General features: G+C 41.6%; 1 non-coding gene across 1 annotated transcript; it reads left to right on the forward strand.

Annotated features, from left to right (window-relative positions):
* Nucleotides 1-716: 716 nt before the first annotated feature.
* Nucleotides 717-9,463, forward strand: LOC106998007 (uncharacterized). Its single transcript, XR_013416909.1, has 5 exons — nucleotides 717-843; nucleotides 1,413-1,436; nucleotides 5,625-5,752; nucleotides 6,934-7,086; nucleotides 9,109-9,463. It is a non-coding gene; the product is annotated as an uncharacterized LOC106998007 (transcript).
* The last annotated feature ends 388 nt before the right edge of the window (nucleotides 9,464-9,851 follow it).

Raw genomic sequence — 9,851 nt, forward strand, 5'->3', positions numbered from 1 at the left:
GAGGTCATTAAAGTATATATGTGGGATTTTTTTTTATTTTTTATTTTTTTGCTGCTGTAGAGGTATCTGGAAGAATGAGGATTGTTTTGCTTTTACCTCTCTATTTTCCCTTCTCCATTTAAAGGAGGTAGCCAGAACCTTTGCCCTCTGGGTGGTTTGTTATGAGGTCAGAGCAAAAAGCCCAGGTTCCTTTAAGGCTTAAGATGCAGCATGCTGGGCTCTGCCCCCAGTTTCTGATTCAGCAAGTCTGGGATGGAGTTCAAGAATTGGCTTTTTTTGGTTTTTTGTTTTGTTTTGTTTTTTGTTTTTTTGCTTTAAGTTCTGGGATACATGTGCAGAACGTGCAGGTTTGTTACATAGGTATACACACATGCCATGTATGGGTGGTTTGGTGCACCCATCAACCGTCATCTACATTAGCTATTTCTCCTTCTAACTGTAACTAGCCTTTTAATACCAACGCTGCAGGCCGGAACCCACGTGCTGAGAACTACTGCATTAAGGTAACTGCTCATCTTGGCCACCTGGAAACCTACCTCCCTTGCCTGAAACCTGAGCTCACTGAGAGGGCTGGCACAAGCGGGAATGGGTCAATGAGTTTGTCCAGGGAACATGGAAGCTTTTGAAATGCGAGGAAGGGACATTCCCCAAGCCCCTTTCTTGGCACTGCCCCCAGTCAGGCTGCACTCAGGTGAGAAGAGGGCTTGAAGGGAAGCAGCTTGGTGCAGAACTGGGAGAGCCAACTGCCTCAGTTGGAGCCTGGGGGTGAAGATTCATAGCACCCTGGACCCACTGAGAGACTTGCTCATTTTCTGGGCACCAAATAATCCTTCCAATTTTTATGTAAACCCAGGAAGGAGGAGAGGAAACAAATAATGAAGACTGAATTTCTTGCAATTCAGTGACATAGGGGATGGCAGTCATATTGAATTTGATCTGAAGAAAATAGATATTTCCTGCTTACCCAACTTTTAGTAAATGCCACACCAGCTACATGAATTTCTGGATTAAAACATACAAACTACATATATTAATATTTGTTGCCTTAATCCAAGTTCTACCCTTGCCATGACTCTGTTCACTTTGCAGGGAGGGGCAGAGCTTATAAACTGAGCTGTGCAAATCTCACCCTGCTCAACCATGTCTTGCTGAGCAGGCACATGGGGGCTGAAACCTAAGCAGGCTGTGAGAAGAGGGTGACATCCGCTAATTTTCTAATGTGCCCACATAACTCCTGCATAATCTGACACCATATGAATATATTACACTTAAGGTATTTTCTCATTGACTTTTACGTGGTTTCTACTTTTCAGTGCTATAACAAATATCCTAATACATTTCTCCTGCACTTCTGGATTTTTTTGAATTAGATACCTGAAATTTTGACTTGATTTTTTTTTTTTTTCTTACAGAAATTTTGTCAATGGGACATGCATGTGAGTTTAGAAGCAATTCTTTCTTTAATATGCAAAGGCTTCTGGGACTGCTCAGGCCATCAACCAAATGTGTTCATTAGCCCATACAAGATGCTTTCCTCAATTTCTAGATGAGATATACTGTTATGAGAAAATGGAAGAAAAATTACAGGAGAACAAGTGGGGAATTGCTAAGATATGTATATTTGTAGTGAGGAGAGGAGTTGGGGGCTTAGGGGCAGGGGTGAAATGCCTAGCGACTTAAATGACATAAGGCACTGATTTCCTGCGTGTTGAGTAAAGGGGTGTTAGAAGATAGAAAATTGCCAAGGATTAGTTTGTAACTCAAAATTATAGCTCAGTTCAATCCCATTTCCCACTAAGAAAGAGAGGGAAACATCTTTTTTCTCCCTCTTCCTTCCCGTCTCCCACAGGGGCAGCTGTCTCCTCCCTGTTCCAGGACCCAGGGCTCAGGCTGACTTGTGTTAAGCTTCCATCTGGATTAAACAGATTTCGGGAAGATCACGTGGAAACTTAAATGCCATTGCAGCATTGTTTCTATAGGAAATGGGTTTCTCTTTGCAAACAATTATTTGCTTTCGGTACACAACCACTTATCATAAGGAGGGAGCCTGTCTGTGCTTATAAAGCTTAAATTTGAAGGACTCCAGTTATCTTAACTTAAAATTAAAGCACAATTAAAATAGCCTAGTTTGAGAAGAAACCATGTTCTTTAATTTCTAAGAGATGTTCCAATATGTATTTACTGCAATTTCTATGTTGGGTGGTTTGTTGTCCTTTTAAAAGTGAGGCTGGGACACTATAATATGGCCTGTCTTCTTTTTGCCTGTTAAACAAGGCGAGCTAGGGCAGCTTCTCAAAAGGCTCAAGAGGCACAGTCAGTGATCTCAGGCCACCCTGGATGGCAGGAGGCCACAGGAGGGGGCTTGCACCACCAGCTGCAGGGAATTGTTAAATTCCTGACCTAGTTTTTGAAAATACTCAAGGAGAAAGCAGGGACACAAATACTAGCTCTAGCCTTGTTCAATGAGACCACGTTCCTGTTTTCATTTCGCTTTAGCCGCATTTGTTCGAGCAGCAGGTGAAGCGCCTTTCAAAAGACTGTCATCTCCAAGGGAAGTCATCTGTTTTACATTAATTGTCCATTAGTCTCCAAGCCTCCATCCATTAAAGTCCTCAGCCACTCATTACGTATATTGTGCAGGAGTCCTGCTGTCAGCTTTTCAATGCAGAGCTGTTTTTCTGCATCTGACTTAATTGCTCTAAGTGCCTGCTCCTTTGAGAGAGCCTAGAGCATACCAATTAATGCTAACTTTTTTTCCTTGCTAGGTTGAACAGACAAGCCATGGTGAGGCCAGTTCAGCTGCTATTTAATTTATTAGAGACCTTTCTGCCTGAAGCTCACACAGTGGGTAGTTTCCATCAGTACTGCCCCGTTTGCCTGATGAATCCTGGATATGTTTTGAATGGACTTAATTTTCTATAGTGAAAATGCTCCATAAATTTACAATCTATCCATGTTATTTTGATGAGGGGTTTAAATTCCATTTGCTCCTGATTAGTTTAAACATGTAATTTTTAAATGCATGTGGCATTCTAAACAACAGCTTGGATGAAATTTACTTTGTTGATGGAAAAATTAAGCTTTCATCCTTTCGAATGACAGCTCGAGGGGTGGCCTTACAATAATTTAATTACTGTAGCTTCCTTATTATAGGCGACTCACCTACCTTTAGCTCCATTACCGTTTTCTTTAATAAACACAAATAAATGGAGGAAAAACAAAAAATAAGATAACCAATCTTAGAGTAGCTTTTATAAATTTTTGATAGGCATAGAGGCAAATACAAATATGTGAGACTCAGAGAAACATATTAACCCCTTCAATTCTAAAAAACTAGAAAAATCACAATTTTGTTTTTCTCCTTTTTAAAATTGTACCGTAGTTCCACTTATTAATACTAAGTTCTATATTTTATTAATATTCAAAATATCCAATCAATATAAATTCCTGTCAAGATATGGTAATATATCTATAAATTCAGATTCTGAGTAATGACTTGATAATAATTGAATTTATTACAAGTTTGTAAATCTTTACTACGGTATAATTCCATCCTATAACTAAGTTTGTTAGCAAATGGCCCTGTTAATATATAGTTAAGTACCTGTATATTGATTTGCTTAATTACATCTAAACAATACCAAAAAATAAAAACCACACAGATGCATCCAGACTGATTTAAATTGCAGGATATCATGAAAATTAAAGACAGACTTCTGTGTCTTATTTCCTGAGGATTGTTGGGAAAATATGCACTTTTGGCATAAGCAAACTACTTAGAACAAAAATAGCAACCATTCTGGGAAACATTTACATTAGGTGAAATCTGTCTCTCAGGCTCTCTGCCTTCCACCCAAGAGCTCCCTGCCCTGGCAGCCTCCCCTCTCCTCTCTATTCTCTCCCCTTCCTCAGCTGGAGGCCAGTCCTGTATCTCATATCACATGGCCCTGGCCAGTAACAAGGCATTATTAGCAAAGACAGCTATTTAGAGGTAGTGTTTTGAACTCTCTGAGGATTATCATTTTCCTCATCTTCACTATCTTCATCCTCATCTTCAATCAACATTTTTGAGAGCAGACTGTGTACAGAGCACAAAGAGCCACTGAAGTTGTTCCCCTCTCCCCAAAATAGTAACTTTTGTCTTCTAGATGAGTGAGCTCCTCTAATAAATTCTACAAGTATTGTTTCTGCATCATGGGCATAGAGAGTGGCCTCCTCCATCTTTACAGAAGGAAATTATCACCCCCAAGTTAGACTAATTTATTCCTAGAAATTTCCTTCAATACCCCCTCATCTGTAGGATATTCATTTAAAAATCCTATCAGCTTTTTTTCAACAGTGTTCAGGAAGAGAGCTTGGGAAAATACTAAAATATCAGTCTAACAAATTCAAAGACATTATTAGGGCCTTTAAAACCTCATACACATCCCTTTGGCCTCCAGGATAATGCTCCTTAATCCTAATTAGCTTTTACAGCAGGATTAGTGTTTGCCAATGACGATTATAGGTGCTAAATTCACCAAGCCAATAAGCAGCAGAATTGTAGGATCCTGGTGTGACTTTATTTTGATTCTGACTCACCTTTTACATCATGTTTGTCGTTGCTTTATTTGTCCAAGGTAGCAATGCTTCCATATTTCTGTGTTCTGATTTTGACTGTAGTGTTTTGATTGAGAGTCTGGAATGTTGTTCACACAAGGGGAATCTTGCCCCAAAGAATATTACTTCTAAGGTCTTCACTCAGGAGTTTGGTCGTGTACTTGTGCTAATGCCTTTGTATTAAAACCCTTTGTATTAAAACCCTTCTGATTATGGTTGAATCTGTTCCCCACCTCTGACAGATACATGATAGGGTGACCCCTAATGAGTCATGCTCTTAATCCCCTTGCCATGAATGTGGGTGGAAACCATAACTTGCTTTTAACCATAAGATAGGACAAAAGGAAATACCGCTCCTGTAATTATGTTTACGGCAAAGTCGGAGGGACTTTTTTCAGGTATAATTAAGATCCCGAATCAAGTGACTTTTAGAGAAACAAAAGAGCATTTACCCTCAGTGGGCCTGGCCAAATCAGCGAGCCTTTTAAAGAGGGTCTGGGCCTTCCCTGGAGTTTGAGACCTGAAGCAGTAGAGACTCTTGTTTCTGTTGCTGGCTTTGAAGCAGCAAGCTGCCATTAATTCTAGAGTCATAAAGACACGAATTCTGCCAACAACCTGCAGGAGCTTAGAAGCAGATCCTAGCATTTCCATTGCATCCTCCAAATGAGAATGCAATCCACCTTGATTTCAGCCTTGTGAGACCCTGAGAACCCAGTTATGACATGCCCAGATTCCTGACCCCCAAAAACAGTGAGATAACAAATGGGTATGGTTTTCAGGCCATCAAATGTATGATCCTTTATTATGCAGCAATAGGAAACTAATGCACCACTCTTGCAATAAAGATACTTTGTTTTATTATCCAGTATCCCATATGTCATTTCTAGATAAGTAGATCATTATCCATGAACTCCACACAAGGGCTTCTTACACTTTGTTGTTAGAAAACTTACCCAAGTCACATCTCAGGCTCTAGAGATGACTTACCATCTAACCCTTTTGTTTCCTATCAACTTTGCTGTTAGATAACCTAGAAGATTTGGTGCCCAGCATGAAGAATAGTTCCTTTCAAGTACCTGTGTGTCTGGAATTTATTCCTTCCAGTGGGTTCTTGGTCTTGCTGACTTCAGGAATGAAGCCGTGGACCCTCACGGTGAGTGTTACAGTTCTTAAAGATGGTGTGTCCAGAGTTTACTCCTTCAGATGTTCAGATGTGTCCAGAGTTTCTTCCTTCCAGTGGGTTCCTGGCCTCACTGACTTCAGGAGTGAAGCCGCAGACCTTTGCAGTGAGTGTTTCAATACAGTGACTGTTAAAATACAGCTCTCAAAGGTAGTGCAGACCCAGTGAGCAGCAGCAAGATTTATTAGGAAGAGCAAAAGAACAAAGCCTCCACAGCGTGGAAGGGGAGGGGAGTGGGTTGCCACTGTTCGCTCAGGTGGCCAGCTTTTATTCCCTTATTTGGCCCCACCCACATCCTGCTGATTGGTCCATTTTACAGAGCACTGATTGGTGCATTTTTCAGGGTGCTGACTGGTCCATTTTACAGAGTGCTGGCTGGTGCGTTTACAATCCTTTAGCTAGAAACAGAGTGCTGATTGGTGCATTTTTACAGAGCGCTGATTGGTGCGTTTACAATCCTTTAGCTAGACACAGAGCGCTGATTGATGCGTTTTTGCAGAGTGCTGATTGGTGCATTTACAATCCTTTAGCTAGACACAGAGTGCGGATTGGTGCGTTTACAATCCTCTAGCTAGACAGAAAAGTTCTCCAAGTTCCTACTGGACCCAGGAAGTCCAGCTGGCTTTACCTCTCACTTGGACACATCTGTCATTTTGCTACATTTACATCATTAACATTTTGGTCTCAGGGTTTCTTTACATCACAAATAATTGAGGACCCAAAGAAACTGTGTTTATTTGAGTAATGCTTATCATCTACTATATTAGAAATTAAAATGGGGCAATTTTAAATCACGAGAATGCACAGGCACACATTCCGTTAGCAGTCAATAACATCATCACTCAGCATGGGAAAACCCACGGGTTGCCTGTGAAAGAGTGAAAGAAAAACACGAGATAACATCACAGTACTATTACAAATTGACCTTGCAGATCTGAAAGGGTCTTGGAAACCCCTAGAAATCACACTTTGAGACCACATCTTGAAAACCATTACTTTATGTTTTTAGTATTTTTTTGTTTTATGTTCATTAAATTGTATTATGCCAACTCACATAAGTTTATGAAATATATGAGGTAAACTTTTCTAAAAAAATGAAAAAGGCAAAATACTAGCTATATAATTTTGCTGTTTATTCCCCACCTACCCCACAGATATGTGCTCACCCTTCTCTGCTCAGCTGTGTGCCTGGGAGGCTGACCTCTACAGACTACATCACCAGGCTTCCGCCCTCTGGCTTCCACATGGATTTGGCCAATGGGCAGCACCAGTGGGAAAGGGGAGGACAGGAGGAGAGACAGGCTGAGGTCACGTATCTATCCCCTTCTTCCCTACCCCATGACAGTTCTGACAGGCAGCCCTTCCATTTCTCCAGCTCTCAGCTGAGCTCCAGTAACAAGCTTCCTTCTCTTTCCCCTTTAGGGTTGGGGTGGCAATAGCTTTAAGCTGCTGTGATTCCCTGGGTGTCTCACTATATCTTGTTGGCTTCCCTAATCCTGCCTACTTTAATCATTTTTTTAAATTTCAAACTCTCCTGATGCTTCCATTTGTATCCCGAGGAATCCTGGCTAATGGAACAAGCTTGGACACATTCCTTCATTTCACAGGTCCTCAGTTTATTTAGCTGTAAAATGAAGGGCCTAAGCAGCCTTTCCCAAAGTAGATTCTGCACATCAGTCTCACCATATTCCATTTTGTATTCTGTGGTCAAATATGTTTGAGAAACACTGAATATAATGTCCCCTTTTGGAGAGCCACAGTTTGTGGCACCGTATCAACAACTCTGAGAGGTCCTGAAGTAGATATGCCTGTTTTACCCTGTTTAGGTCAACATTTCCCTAATATAGTTAACAATGGAACCACGTTTTTTTCTTGTTTGCTTTTGCAGGAAACCCTAATAACATCGAGAAAACACCAGATCAAGTCATCTCCAGGTGGGCCATGTATGGCATTGTCTTATTCTATGGAAAGCTATTCATTACATATTTTTGAATATTTTCTGGTGGCCCCTCAATACTGAAATCTAAAATTTTCCACCCATGTGATTCAGCTTGCTCTAGACACAATAATGGAATTCTATTTCTGTGACCTCGGTACAATGTTGAGCTTCTCTTCTGACCATGACTTTGTCGTGGTAAAGAAGTATCCCTCTAATTAAAATCAGGATTGAAAATAGAATTCCAGGAATAGCTGAATACACAATACACATTTACATAGAGCACAATTGCATCCAAGCCCCGTGGAGTGTGGTGGTGCAAAGTAAGGTGTGAATCCCACTGAAACTTTCTGAAAGTGTGTGGTTGTCATGAACAACACTGACAAATCTGAGGCCCTCCTTGCTTCCTGTTACAATAATTAACTACCTTTTCTTCTTTTTCTTTTGGAGACAGATTGGAGTGCAATGTCACCATCTCAGCTCACTGTAGCTTTGACCTCCCAGGCTCAAGAGATCCTCTCTCCTCAGCCTCCCAAGTAGCTGGGACTGCAGGCACATACCACATGCCCAGAAAATTTTTTTCTCATGAGGGCTGATGAGTAGAGCCTGGGTCTCTCACTATATTGCCTGGGCTGGTCTTGAACTCCTGGGCTCAAACAATCCTCCTGCCTTGGCCTCCTAAAATGCTGGGATTATAGGCATGAACCACTGTGCCCAGCCAGTAACTACTATTTTGATCAGATCATTTCTAGAGAAACCAATATGTATCCCCTCCTGATTTTCTGTTGTCAAAGCCCCAGGATCACGCACTCATCCCTTTCCAATGTGGCACAAAGCAGGGGGCTTACCCCACTTCCAGGGCTGAATCCTGGCTGAACTAAGCCCATTTGTATGGCCCCATTATCTTTCCAATAATAGGTTTAGGGGTGGGCTTGTGACTCACTTCTAGCCCGTGGGACATGCAAGAGCGGTGGATTGCTGGGAGTTTAGAGGGAGAGTTTTGTTTGTTTCTGAAAATACAAACACTAGAAACCATGCTCCCTTTTTGGCACCCAATGTTATTTTGTTTCTAGATGTGTTACTTAGGAATGTGGCAGCTGTCTTGCCTCCACAGGGAGGACAGCATCAAAATAGAACTGATGCTGAGGACAGCAGAGGAGAGGACGAGACAAACCTCAGTGGATGGCATCATGGGGCCTCTGATTGTTCCTGTATCCATTCCATGTGGTTTAAGCCAGTTGAGGCAGCATTTTCGGTCTTGAAGCCCAACTCCTTCTAAATGATAGGTGTACCTTTTAATGGAACTATTCGCAGCCTTGAATTCTTCCCAGTTACACCCTGTGAGTGTCCAGGAAGCAGCAGAAAATTCAATACTACATTTCTTCATTCACAGGCCTCCCTCTTCCTGTGCCCCTGGCATACAGTGACAGTGCTGCCCTGCAGGATGGCATATCAGAGAGCTCAGGATGGATGCAGTCAGGGACGACAGCCCATGTCCAAGAAGGCTGCCTGCTGAACGTTTGCCCAGCAGAAGATTTTAGAAAGAAAGGAAACATCTTAGTGATTTTCTTGCCTCCAGAAGAGTCCCTGATCCAATCTTTCCTTGGTACAAACTTTTAGTTATTGTGTTTACATATACATTTTATATATGCATGGTCATTATTTTATCTGTTTTATTTGGGGACTTTATCTTGATGTGAGTCCTCATACCTAACACATTGCAATATAAATTATGTAATTATGTGCCTTTTTTTTTTTTTTTTTTTGAGATGGAGTCTCGTTCTGTCACCCATGCAGGAGTGCAGTGGTGTGATCTCGGCTCACTGCAACCTCCACCTCCTGGGTTCAAGTGATTCTCCTGCTTCAGCCTCCCAAGTAGCTGGGACTATGGGCACCTGCCACCATGCCTGGCTAATTTTTGTTTTTTGTTTTGTTTTGTTTTGTTTTGTTTTAGTAGAGACAGGGCTTCACCATGTTGGCCAGGCTGCTCTCAAACTCCTGACATCAGGTGATCCACCCACCTCAGCCTCACAAAGTCCTGGATTACAGGCATGAGCCACTGCACCTGGCCTGTGCTTTCAATGAGTACTTTCTCACTGACTAATACCCCTAGCTTTTGTATTATAAGAAAAAAGA

Source organism: Macaca mulatta, chromosome 4 (genome assembly GCF_049350105.2).
Source record: "Macaca mulatta isolate MMU2019108-1 chromosome 4, T2T-MMU8v2.0, whole genome shotgun sequence".
Classification (NCBI taxonomy): domain Eukaryota; kingdom Metazoa; phylum Chordata; class Mammalia; order Primates; family Cercopithecidae; genus Macaca; species Macaca mulatta.